The following is a 12,968-nucleotide window of genomic DNA, read 5'->3' as shown; positions in this document are numbered from 1 at the left end:
TAGGTGGACTTTACATATATTTCAGAGGCCTTGTTTCAAACCTTGTCTTTCTTTCCAAATCAACATTCTGCACACTTCAAAATCTTCCATGGTCTTTTTATGGCTGTATCTCTTGAGCGCTTTGACATGACACAGATAAAATTAAACAGAATTAACTCATTAACTGATTGTTCATTAGGGATTAGTAGAAATTTCATAATCTTACTCAAGATCAAGGGCAGCATTTAGGAGTTCCAGGAGGCTTCATTTTTCACATAAAGCAGGTCTACAGATATTTAGCCCACAGTGCAGGAATGGCAAGATGAAAAGAAAAGCTCAAAGTTACTGCTGCTTTAATTAAATTGATTGATAGCACTCTCATGGTGTTTGTTAAAGAGAAGAAAGCACTTAGTCCTCCATTTGCTAATGCCACTCAACCATCTGCTATGAACACTCCCCCGAGTAGGAGCTGCATGGAGGTACTTTGGCTGAACTCCCTTCCAGTGAATACTGTAACAGATACAGTGGGCTGCAGTGAAGTGCTCTGAGGGTATATCCTATCACATGCATCAGTAATTTTTCTTAAATTGAAAACTTTGTTCAACTCTTGTTGATCATGGTCAACCTCAGCTGGCAGGGCTGGTTTGTTTGAAGTTATTTAATACACTAAACAAGTGGGATAAGTTTTATGGATAAGATTGGGCACTTTCACAAACTTGGGAAGAATTCTCACCACCTTGCTGACCTTTTTCCTCAGAAGCTATTGTTACATTTCAAATATCTCCCTACAAATTATTTCCAGTTTTCTGAATTTATTTATTCAAGCATTGCATTCCAGAAATTCTAGTTCTTTGGCATCTAAGCCATGGGATAACTGGTTTAAAGTGCCTTAATTTGCTGTAGAGAAAAAGTTCCTATGGACTGTGTACACCTTTGTCCACAAAATCCACATTAAAATCAGAGTAAGTGGAAAGCAGCAAAAATATTTTTGAAGATTTAAAGACCACAGAGTTGACAAAGTTCTTATATTTCCCAGTTCTGAGGCAATTCCTCTACCTTACCCATAATCATGAAAGCATTTCTATGATAGAGTTTTCTTTGACAAGCAACAAAACTTAATGACTCACAAGAACCATTGCCTGCATTAATGTAACTGTACTTCCCTACGTCTTAGCTGAGGAAGAACAGTACAGTTACTATGGCTGTGGAAATCCTCAGGGTTTTTGCTCAGCTCTCCTACTCTGCTACTAATAAAACTCATTCTTGCTTCCAGCTTTTGACTTTTTCCTTCCTGTACCATTGAGCAGGAATAATACAAGCATCATGAGGACATGTTTTAAAGGAAATGCACTACTTAGCAATCAAGGAGGAAGCACATACTGTGTTTAATGATTAGTTGGCATTTAACCACACATAAATCTATTATGGGATTAAAAATCTATCACAGTGCCAGCCTCAGGAAAAGAAATGCACAGCTGCAGTGACTACTTGTTGTGTATACACACAGTCCCATCCACCCTTGAAGTGGTTACAGAAAGATACATCATCATTTTCCTACAGCATTCTCTGAGAAAATGAGGTACAAATGTTTAATTCTGGATGGTATTGCTAACAGAGGTTAAGGAAATCCCAGAAGCAATAATTTAGGATAAGTAATAACAAACATCTTGGCCAATAAGTAGACTGAGGCATTAAAACCATCTTTCCTTGCAAATCACACACAGAAAAATGGCTGATTGTCTGTTACTCTGAGTGACAGAACTACTCTCAGAAAACTGTTCCTTTTACCTCCAGTTATACATCTCCCTCAGCCTTTATCACAAATCTGAGTTTTCACTGTGGATAATTTGCTTTTTAATGAGATTTGTGTCATTGTCGGAAAAGTCAGTTTATACTTTAGTTTGGTTTTGCTTTTGTTTTGTTTTGATGTTATTTGATATAAGTGCTTGCCTTTTATTCCAAAATAAGTTCCTAAATTAGATCTGACCAGCATATGCCTGTGTGTTTATTCATACACGTATATCTGTAGACATTTATCATTTGTTTGTATCTGTATTTAAAAATAAAGGGCGTCTGTAAATAGATACCTGTTACAGACAATCTGAATGAAACACAGAATCTCTGAGGTTAGAAAGGACCTCTGGAGATCATCTAGTCCAACACTTTCTTGTTCAAGCCTCTGTGGGCAACCTGGGCCTGTGCCTAAGCACCTTAACACTACTGCACCTTAACACAGGAAGGGAAGGGAAGGGAAGGGAAGGGAAGGGAAGGGAAGGGAAGGGAAGGGAAGGGAAGGGAAGGGAAGGGAAGGGAAGGGAAGGGAAGGGAAGGGAAGGGAAGGGAAGGGAAGGGAAGGGAAGGGAAGGGAAGGGAAGGGAAGGGAAGGGAAGGGAAGGGAAGGGAAGGGAAGGGAAGGGAAGGGAAGGGAAGGGAAGGGAAGGGAAGGGAAGGGAAGGGAAGGGAAGGGAAGGGAAGGGAAGGGCATCAAATGAAAGCACTATCAGTTGCTTTCTTAAACCTCCCCATAATGAACTTTACTGTGGTTCAGTTTTTGCTTTATAGATACAGAGAATCTGAAATGGCTGTTCAGAACAACACAAAAGCTCTTGCTATCCTATGGTCAACAGAGAAGACAAGATATGAGAAAATAAAGATTAAATATAATGCTTGTGTTTAAACTTAGTTAGAAGCATCTTACTGAATATAATTCAAAATGACATTTGAAAAAATTTCTGCAAGTCAGTTGACTCACCTTAGTTAACAGCAGGTATGCTTCCACTTACGTATCTACAAAGCAAAAATCCATTAAATCACGTACATACAAAATAACAACAACAATAATAATAATAATAATAAAAATAATAATAATCTGCAAATAAGAGAATGAATGGATGGAATTGCAATATGATCATTCCAAAATAATGCATACAGTATTTTGTACCTCAGAGTATAACACTACTATTCTGTCAGCAGAAAACCTTTACCTCTCAGGTCTCAGTAAGGCTCTTCAGAAACATCTGACGTCAGCCGCAACCCCAATGCCTGCACTTCCCCCCAGAGTAGGCTTGTAGTCCATCCAGCTCCAGCAGCAGAGTTTAAGATTTCTGCAAGCCTTCACTTCAGGACTTGATACCTTTTCCTTCTCTAGTAGGAATCATTTCAGATTAGTTTTACTTTTACACCTTTGGCCTACAGCGGCTTCCCACAGGCAGAAAAAAAACAGAGAAATCTACTTCCTACCAGCAACTGAATTCTTCAAATAAAAATAATCAGGATGACTCTGAAAAAGGACTGTGGATCGTCTGCCCAGCAAGCTCCAAGCCTCTCTGGTGCAGAGTAAGCGATGAAGCCCAGGCATGATGGTGATTGTGAAGATGAAGAGGTTTTTGTCTTTCACATAACCATTTTGATGGAGTGGAACAGTCTTTGCTCTAGGTGAGGAAGGATACAGAACTTTCTGTAACTGTCTCTTGTGATAAATACATTTGTTTGGCCTGCAGTAAAGAATATAGCAGGAAAGAATTTACAGGGGTACTTCACTGTTAAAATTCAAGCTGATTCAAAATGCATTATTTCCTCAGTAACAATGTGAGTTACAGCACACCTCATAATTTCCCTGTATCCTTAGTATTACTGTGTAAGCTTGTACTGCAGATACAATGGGGTTACACTGCTTTTGACTTAGTATTCTTAATGACTCCTGTGGAAGAAAATTATCTCCCAAAAGACCACTGCTTATTTAAGTGAAGTTTTGCAGGTGGATCCAAACATATGGTAAGCACTCTGAAAGCTGTTGTTGAAATGCAGAAGGTTGGACAGAGTGGATGTGGTGCCCCATACCGGAACACTGACAGGAATATCTGCAGGTTCAAACTGACAAGAGAGTAATAAATTACAAATTCAAGTGCCAAGAACAGCATGCTATTTCTTTTTTTTTTTCTTTCTTTTTTTCCCCCTCTTTGTTTTCCTTCTGCGTGCAGGTTTCACTATTGTTCCCTAAAAATGCTAGAATGCTAGCACAAAGAATTTGCTGGTTCAGATTCCTGGATTACAGTTCACTTTGGTGAATGCTATTTGCCTTGGCAAGAAGTTTTCAGTTTTCCAGCTATCATTAACATGTGCAGCCAAAGTCTGAACAAACAGATACTTTTTGTTTAATGTTCTGAAATAAAATAAACAAACAAGTACAAATAAGTTTTGCTCCAAACATCAGTTCACAATACATGATCCCACTGATCTGAGTCAACAGATACTCATGTAAAGTGTTTAGTCACATAACACATGGCAAAGTTCTCTTTTTGTTCATCAAATGGCAGTATATTTGGCTTCAATGGCAGCAAATAAGCGCTCTTTCTTTCACATCAAAGTGGAGAAACTGGGCCGTTTCCAAGAGACAAAAAGCAAACAAAAACAAGTTGCTGCAGTCTTTGCAGAAGCATGTCCCGATCTGTCAACAAAAGCAAATAGTTTTCAGTACTTATTCGATGAAGACTATGGTGAAGAGAAATCAAAAGACTCCATAATAGGTAATTGAAGACCAATTGATGCCACTTTAGTACAGTTAGAAATTTCTTGAGCAGTCGCCTCAGAGACCCCACACTGTGACTTCACAGAGGTTAGCTTCGAACTTATCCCATAGCCATCAGTAGCAAATGAGAGCTTTTGTAACTAGGTAGTTGGTGGTATCAACAAAGAAATCTAAAAGATTTCTCTTCATAAAGAGAAGAAACCGTGAATGTACAGCAAAGAGGTCCCTATTATTTATTTTATATATTTCTTCTTTTATCTTTCAATATGATATGAAAGATGAATGCATGCTTTCACTACTGATGCTATCAGATAGATCCAAGTCACAGCTGTTTTGTTATAGCTTCAGTAACCAACACTACAGTTTGAGATGAAAATGTTTCCTTGCTTCACTTGAAAATAAAAGATGGTTGTCAAGGAAAAAAGAAATCAAGGGATTTCTTTCTTTCTTTCTTTCTTTCCCTTTCAGTAGTCACCGCATAACTTGCTGGTAGAATAATTGAAATCTGAAGGCTCATAGACTTTTTGTTATAGTTACGTGTATTTACCGAGAGCCGCTCAAAGCCATTCTTCTCGACGCCTCCTGTTAAATATTAGTTGCAGTAGGCCGGTAAAGCACTAGAGGGAGCTCCAAGATAGATTCAAAGTCTGCTCTACCCAAAAAGTGGAGGTTTAGATTGGAAGTAGCTGTGCTAAGCGCTATCTCCTGTTGATTACCTCCGTTTAATTCCTATGAAATTTTTAATACTCCACTTTGCAATAGTCAACAGATTTTCTACTAGTAATGCAACTGCCGTGTGCTGTCTCTAATACTATGACAGAAGAAAACGGAAAGTTGCTGTGAAATCAGGATATGACTTCATAGCAGGGAGCTTAGATAATTCTATAGCTAAAGACTGTTTTGCACATAGGCACAAGAGGCAAATTAGAGGCAAATTAAAGCTGCACAAACTGTCTTAACTTGTTTAGTTTTTTGAAAGGCTTGATTCTGTATTGCCAAGTTACTGGTTTAATACTTGCACACAGTACTTTATTGTACCCAAAAGAATCTGTTAGACACTTCATTATAGAAAATGAGCAGACACTTTGTAGACCAAAGCAGATGCTTAATGTGCAGAAAAGATATTGCAAAACAGTTAAATATTAGTTGCATTGCAAACAACTAGGCTGTTTCAGTAACAAATCACCTGAACACAGTAAGCAGGACAACACAAGGTCTTGTCTGGCTGCTCTGGAAATTAAGATATGCAGTGTGTATCAATCTTTTAAATTCAGTCACTTTGGAGGTCCAACTTTGGTGGATACTGTGGAATACAGAATCAGGATTATTTCTTTGTTGTTGCTATGTTTCAAGAGGCTCTTTGTACAAAGAGTTTGTCTCATTTTTACTGCACACCAAATGTACCAGCAGGTAAAAGGCCTATGGAATATGCTCTACAGTGGAGAGAAAGAACTAATTCACCTACAGATGTAATGTCTGAACAAGGTCATCCTTAGAGACTACTGCATCTAGTAATAGCACATTGCAAGAAAGTCACAGCTAAAAAATTGTTAAGCAAGGAGAACTATCATGATCCCTCCTTCAACCTGCTAAAGATACTTTGCCTAACGCAGCCCAAGATACCATTAGCCTTCTGGCAAGGGCGTAAGCTTCAGTATAAAAGTGTGTTTATGTGTGAAAACCACACAGTGGATAACAACACTGCCAGATTCCCCAAAAAACAAAACAAAACAAAAAAACCCACAAATTTCAACCAAGTCCTCACCACAAGATAACTCCTTTCTCCAAATTCAAAGTTTCCATATGAAATTTTATCCTTAAAATAAAATGATACTCACAACTAAGCAGAGCTTGCAGCTCAATAAGCACTTTTCCCTTTTTTGTTTTCTTTCAGGTGGTGTTACTGTTTTTCCTACTCTCTGCCCCTCTGCAAGCATACCACAACATTTTCCTACACTGCTTCATTTGTTTGTCATTCAGTGCAGGAAGAGTGGTATGACCCTACCAACCCGTTCTCCTTCCACATCTCAGTGGACATGACTATTGATCTACAGGGCTGCATAGGAGCACCTCATGCTCTGAAAACATAATGTGCATTCCAATAACCTTTTTCTCATTTAAGCCTCATTAAATTCATAAGAGCACTGATTACAATAGGCACTAGAATCCTAGCATAACAAAAAAATGTATTTCTTATTTATCTGTTCTCAAATAGTTCATTTCAAAAATTTAAGGAAGTTTGAAAGTGTTATTGAATCTCTTCAGACACAACAAGCAGAAAATAAATCCATCATTCCACGCTTAATTTGTGGGTTTTATTTCAAATGCCAAGTTTGGGGCTCGCAATTTTAAATGACTGTTGCTGTTACAGAATGGTATTTGAATATTACTAGTCCTTGTAGGGACTAAGAATAAAAAAATAAAATATTTTCCACAACAAAAGTATTTTCAATAGCAAGACCCAGGATTTCAGTAGCTTCAAAAGTAAAAACAAAAAAATAAGGTCAACATGTTACAAGATGAGTTATAATTTTTTGGAGCAAGCTCTGATCTGTTGATTTTCCATCAGCACGGGAAAACTCAAGGAATAGTATATTCCAAACAGTGAATATCAGTATGATTGTGGCATGCCTCATATAATATTATAAAACTTAAAGCCAGTGAACTTGAACCACCCAAGAAGAAGAATTGGTCCAGCAGGACAGCCTGGGTTGTAAGTATGGGGTGGAGACACTGAAGAAGACCTGCGTGTGTGTTCAGTTCTAGGCAACTGGAAGTACTCTTTTTGTTTGTTTCTTTGGAATTTTTTTGCATATGGAATAGAATTATATTTTGCATAAAACAGGACACTGATAATTGGTTTCAAATTATCTCTTAAAATAAAGAAAGAATCAAGAAAATCTTGAATATCCAACATGGAATTTCTAATGCAATTTAACTGCGAGTTACAGTCTCAAATTGAACAGTAAGTCTGAGATTCACTCAGTTCAGAAATGAGCTTTATGAGTGCACTCTTGGGAATACACCTGACCTCCTACTACTTCTTGAGCAGCAAGAAGGTTTTCTCCATTCCTTTCAGAAATAGATTTTAAGAAGACCTAATTTATTTTTCTTTCAATTTGCATTTTTTTCCTAGAAACAATTCCTTGTTTTTCAGCCAACCTTATGCAGTGCTATAGCTATACAGTATCTACAAGAACAAAATAAAACTAAACAAATGGCAGATAAATGCCAATTCAGTAGCCTAATAACCTTCTACAACAAAACAGCATTTTCTGTCAACATGGGAAGAGCAGTGGATATCGTTTACCTGGATTGCAGCAAAACATTCAACACAGTTTCCCACATCCTTTGCCTAGGCAAACTGGCAAGATAATGATTGGATCAGTGCTCTTTGAAATGGGTAGAAAACTGGCTAATGGGCCATGCTCAGCAAATGGTGATCAGTGGGTTTTAGTGAGGCTTGCAGCCTGTCAGAAGTGGCACCCTCAGGGATTGATAGTAGGCCCCACGCTGTTCAGCATCTTCATAAACCATCTGGATAATGGAACTGAAAGTACTATCATTAAGTTTGCTGACAATATTAAACTGGATGGTAAAGAGGACAGATCAGAAAGAAGGGACATCTTACAGAGAGACTGGGGCAGGATGGAAGAATGAGCAAGAAGGACAGTCAGGACAAATGCAATGACCCACGCCTGTGACAACATAACCAAAGAGCACACTACTGGCTAGGATCTGTGTTGATGGAGCCGTGCTGATAGAGACCTTGCGGGTGTGGTGAACAACAAGATCAATAGGCATCGTGAACTGCATTGACAGGGGTATTATTAGCTGAGATAGGTATATGATCATCCCGCTCTACTCAGAGCTTGTCAGGCTACATCTAGAGTACTGCATCCAGTTGACACTCACAATTCGAAAAAGATGCAGAAAGACTGGAGAGGGCCACAAAAGCACTGAAAAGGCTGGAGAATCTGCTCTGTGGGGAAAGACTGAAGGAATTTGGTATTCTTGTAGTGTGAAGGAGAAAGCTCAAGAGAAATATTTCTGCAGTATTCCAGTACTTAAAGAGCAGCTAGAAAGAGAACAGAGGCTCTCTGTTCATGAGGAGCCACATGGAGAAGACAAGGAGCAGCTGGTACACACTGCACTAGAGAAGGTTTTGTCTCAATATAAGAAAGGAATTTTTTACCATGAGAAAGATCAATCACTGGAACAACATCCCATGTTTCCTGTTAGAATCCCTGTCACTGGAGGTTTTCAAGATGCCACCGAACAGAGTGCTAGATAATCTGTCTAGGCTACTTTTTCCCATAAAAGGTTGTACCTGAAGATCTTTCAACATCCCTTCCAACCTGGCCTAATCTATGATATTTCATGACTATCAGTCGTGTAGCTGGATCTGTGACTAAAGTTCTCTCACACCATATTAATAAATACCTAAGTTGCTGGAGAAAAAGTCCTGAGAAATCTTAAAAGTTTTCTAGTAAGGCTCCACTAATTGCCTTTGTCACCACGTGGTACAAACCACATAAACGTGTTGGATACAAAGTGTTTTCCTTCCTCAGAATGTTCTACCTTTTATATTCGATGGCTTTAGCAACTCTCTTTGGATATATTTATGAAAGTCTAGGAACTAGTCCTAAAGGATTAAGGCTTTAGAGATCTCCATTTTCATTCTGAGGTGTTTTGCACACTGATTGCCTTATTACCATTAATAGAGACACTGGTATTTATCACATTGCACACACACATGAAGAATATAAAATAAACATATGTTTATGATTAAAAGTTGTTTAGCTAAAGCAATTACATTAATGCAAGATGGCTACTATCATCTTAACTGTGTTGGAATTCCACAGCTATAAGAGTAGAGATTGCTACTTTGCTATTTGCAAAGCATTTGTGCACTAATTTCACTGCTTTACTTGAATGTTTCATGCCATAACGGAGAGAACAAATAGTTAAAAAACAAACAAACAAAAAACACAAAAAGTCGCTTCTGTCCAAAAAACGTTGGCTTTAAAACAGAAATATTAATAGAATTGGCATATTCTAAAACTCAGACATATGCCATCAGAGACTGAATCTGTGGCTCTCCTTGTCAGAGGATACAATTGGAACAAACAGGAAAGGAAACAAGTCATTTGCCTAAGAGTCAAAATAGCTTCTGAAAGCATTAGTATGACTATCTAGCGTCAAAAGTAACAAAAACAATGTAATAGCAAAAATACCAAATACTGTCAACTCACCTAAAAACCCACAGATTTAATTAAATAGAAAAAAACCTAACAAAAATAAAAACACACACACCACACACACACACACAAAAAAAAAAAGAAACCAGAAAAGCAACACTACGCCCTGTAAATCTATGAATTCATTATTGGCTAATAAAATTTAAATAAAGAGTTTGCTGTATTAAACAGCCACCAAGTGCCAAAGCCGATCTTGTCCTGGCCAGGACTGTCAGACTACATGATCTTCTGTTGTTGTTTTCTATTCTGGCACAAAATGTGGTTTCCTTTAGTTCTCTCTGGAAGAATTACTTTACACGTGATGATCTACAAATAAAAGAAAGGAAAATAAATCAACTAGATGTAAACATAAAAATAAATCATAGTCTTCCTAAAATTTAATTAGATTTGCAACTTAAGATGTGAAGCTAAAAAAGAATCATTGCCTTGCAGTGATTGGAGCAGGCCTCTTGTACGTAACTTACTGTCCTTCAATCATGAAAATTTCTGGTTTATATATCCCTGGAGTGTAAGCATCAAGAACATCATCTCTTTACTGGGTATCATTCTCAAGCTTTCAGGTATTAGTTAAAAAAAACATAAATTAAATGCAATAATTTTCCGGAGTTTTTCATTCATTTCAGAATAAGCTATATTTTCTTGGCTGCATATAGTGGTAAGCCTCAATAACATGGAGGAAAAATACCTGAGCATCTTCTGGAGCTAGCAATGAATACAGCCATGTCTTGCACATTCAACTTCCCAACTAATGCACCTGGGCGCAGTTCATGTTTAGTACAGCTCTATTTTTTCCAGATCCTGCCTCACATCTGTACAGTGCTGAATGAAAATATCACTATGTCTGCACTGCTCTTGCAGATCTCTTAATATAGTATTGTCCTGCTTTGGGTAAGTACTCACAAACAGAACAATGCAGTCTTCAATGGTCATTTGTGAAAATTTTGCCTGAAGCACACAGGTAGTATATGGGTACCTCAGGACAACCAGTTGAGCAAAGGGATAGTCCCGCTCTACTCTGTGCTGGTGTGACCTCACCTCAAGCACTGAGTACAAACAAAGACTACAAACATGGTGAAGAGTGCAGAGAGGAACATGTATCAGGAGTGACTGAGGTCCCCTGGTTTGTTCAACCCAGAGCAGAGGAGCTGAGGGGAGGCCTCACGGCAACTGCAGCTCCTCACAGGGAGAGGAGAGGCAGCATTGAGCTCTGCTCTCTGGTGACAGAGACAGGGCCTGAGGGGACAGCATGGAGCTATGTTGTATCGGGGGAGGGTCAGGTGGGGGTTAATAAAAAGGTCTTCACCAGAGGGCAGTGGGCATGGAACAGGATCCTCAGGGCAGTGGTCAAGGCAATGAGCTGCTGGAGTTCGAGAAACATTTGGGCAACATTCTAAAAAATATGGTTAGATACTTGGATAACTGCGTGGAGCTGGGAGTTGAAGGAAATCACTGATGTAGTTGCCAAGCTGTTCTCCATCACAGTCAAAAAGTTGTGGCTGTCAGGTGAAATTCCTGGAGACTGGAAGAAAGGAAACATCACTCCCATTTTTAAGGTGGAAAGGCAGACCTGAGGAACTACAAGCCGATGAACTCACGTCTGTGCCCAGGATGACCATGGAATAGATCCTCCTGGAAGCTTTGTTAAAGCACAGGCAAGGTGAAGACATGATCCATGGCAGCCAGCACAGCTTCAAAAAGGGCAGATCATGCCTGACCAATCTGGTGGCCTCCTATGATGAAACGATGGCTTCCATGGACAAAGGAAAAGCAACTGATGTCATACACCTGGACTTCTACAAGGCCTTTAATATGGTCCAACATCACATTCTTATCTCTAAGTTGGAGAGATGTGGATTTGAAGGGTGGACTATTTGCTGGGTAAAGAATTGGTTCGATGGTCATAGTCAGAGGGTTGTTGCCAACGGCACTATGTCCAGATGGAAGCCAGTGGCGAGTTGTGTTTCCCAGGGCTCCATCTTGGGACTGGTGCTCATTAATATCTTTTTCAATGACTAGGATCAAGTGCACTCTCAGCATGTTTGGAGACAACATCAAGATGAGTGGTGCAGTTAATATGATATAAGGAAGGGATACCACTCAAAGGGAGCTGGACAAGCTTGAGAATTGGGCCAACATCAACTTGATGAGGTTCTTGATGAGCTGCACTTGGGTCAGAGCAATCCCAGGTATGTGTACAGACTGGAAGAACTCACTGAAATAGAAAAAGACCTGGAGGTTCTGGTAGATGGAAGGTTTGACATGAGCCAGCAGTGTGCTCTTGCAGCCTGGAAGGCTAACTGTATCCTGGGCTGCATCAGAAGAGAGGTGGTCAGCAGAGCATGGGAGGTGACTGTCCTACTCTACTCTGCCCTCATGAGGCTCCATCTAGAATACTGCATCCAGACTTGGCGACCTCAGCAGAAGAAGGACGTAGGACTGTTGGAGAGGGTCCAAAGAAGGTCCATTAAGATGATCAGAGGGCTGAAGGGCAGGAGTCCTCTTATGAAGAAAGACTGAGGGACCTGGGCTTATTCAGCTTGGTGAAAAGAAGGCTTCAGAGAGACCTCATTGCAGCTTCCCAGTCCTTAAACAGTGCTTTTAAACAGGAGACTGACTTTTTATACACTCTGATAGTGACAGGATAAGGTGTAATGGTCTGAAACTAAACAAGGGGATATTTAGATTAGATTTTAGGAGGAAATTCTTTACTCACTGGGTGGTAAGGCACTGGAACAGTTTGCCTAGAAAAGCAAGACAATCTAGTGGGTGGCAGAGGCGTTGGAACTAGATGATTTTTAAGGTCCCTTCCAACACAAACAGTTGTATCATTCTATGACTCTTGTGGGTCCCTTCCAACTCAGAATATTCTAGATTCTATCATTCTGTGACAATAGACAAATCAATTTACAGTAGAATGGTGTAGGAAGGAAGATGTGGGGGTAACATTTATACATATACTTTCCTTTCTTAAGTGCAGTGTGCAAGAAAACTCACTCCCCTCACAATAAGATAGCTACATGTTGTATTTCCAGTTACATGCTAGTCACCGGTATAGTGCTAATCTTGAACTGTGTGTTCAGAGCCACAGCCAAAGATATAGACATGGCTTGAAGATGCATATGCAGGCAACAAAAAGTGTAAGTTTTATAATAATAGGAATGTAGAGCTTTCCTTGGACTCGCATGCTCTCATGTGACACC

General features: G+C 39.3%; 1 long non-coding RNA gene across 1 annotated transcript; it reads right to left on the bottom strand.

Annotated features, from left to right (window-relative positions):
• Positions 1–4,274: 4,274 nt before the first annotated feature.
• LOC121110109 lies at positions 4,275–11,776 on the bottom strand. The gene is made up of 2 exons (XR_005858038.1): positions 5,055–11,776; positions 4,275–4,426 (listed from the first exon to the last, which is right to left on the bottom strand). It is a non-coding gene; the product is annotated as an uncharacterized LOC121110109 (long non-coding RNA).
• Between the last annotated feature and the right edge of the window lie 1,192 nt (positions 11,777–12,968).

This window comes from Gallus gallus, chromosome 2 (genome assembly GCF_016699485.2).
Source record: "Gallus gallus isolate bGalGal1 chromosome 2, bGalGal1.mat.broiler.GRCg7b, whole genome shotgun sequence".
Lineage (NCBI taxonomy): Eukaryota > Metazoa > Chordata > Aves > Galliformes > Phasianidae > Gallus > Gallus gallus.
The sequence above is the reverse complement of the archived record's forward strand: the minus strand, read 5'-3'. Positions and strand labels throughout refer to the sequence as shown.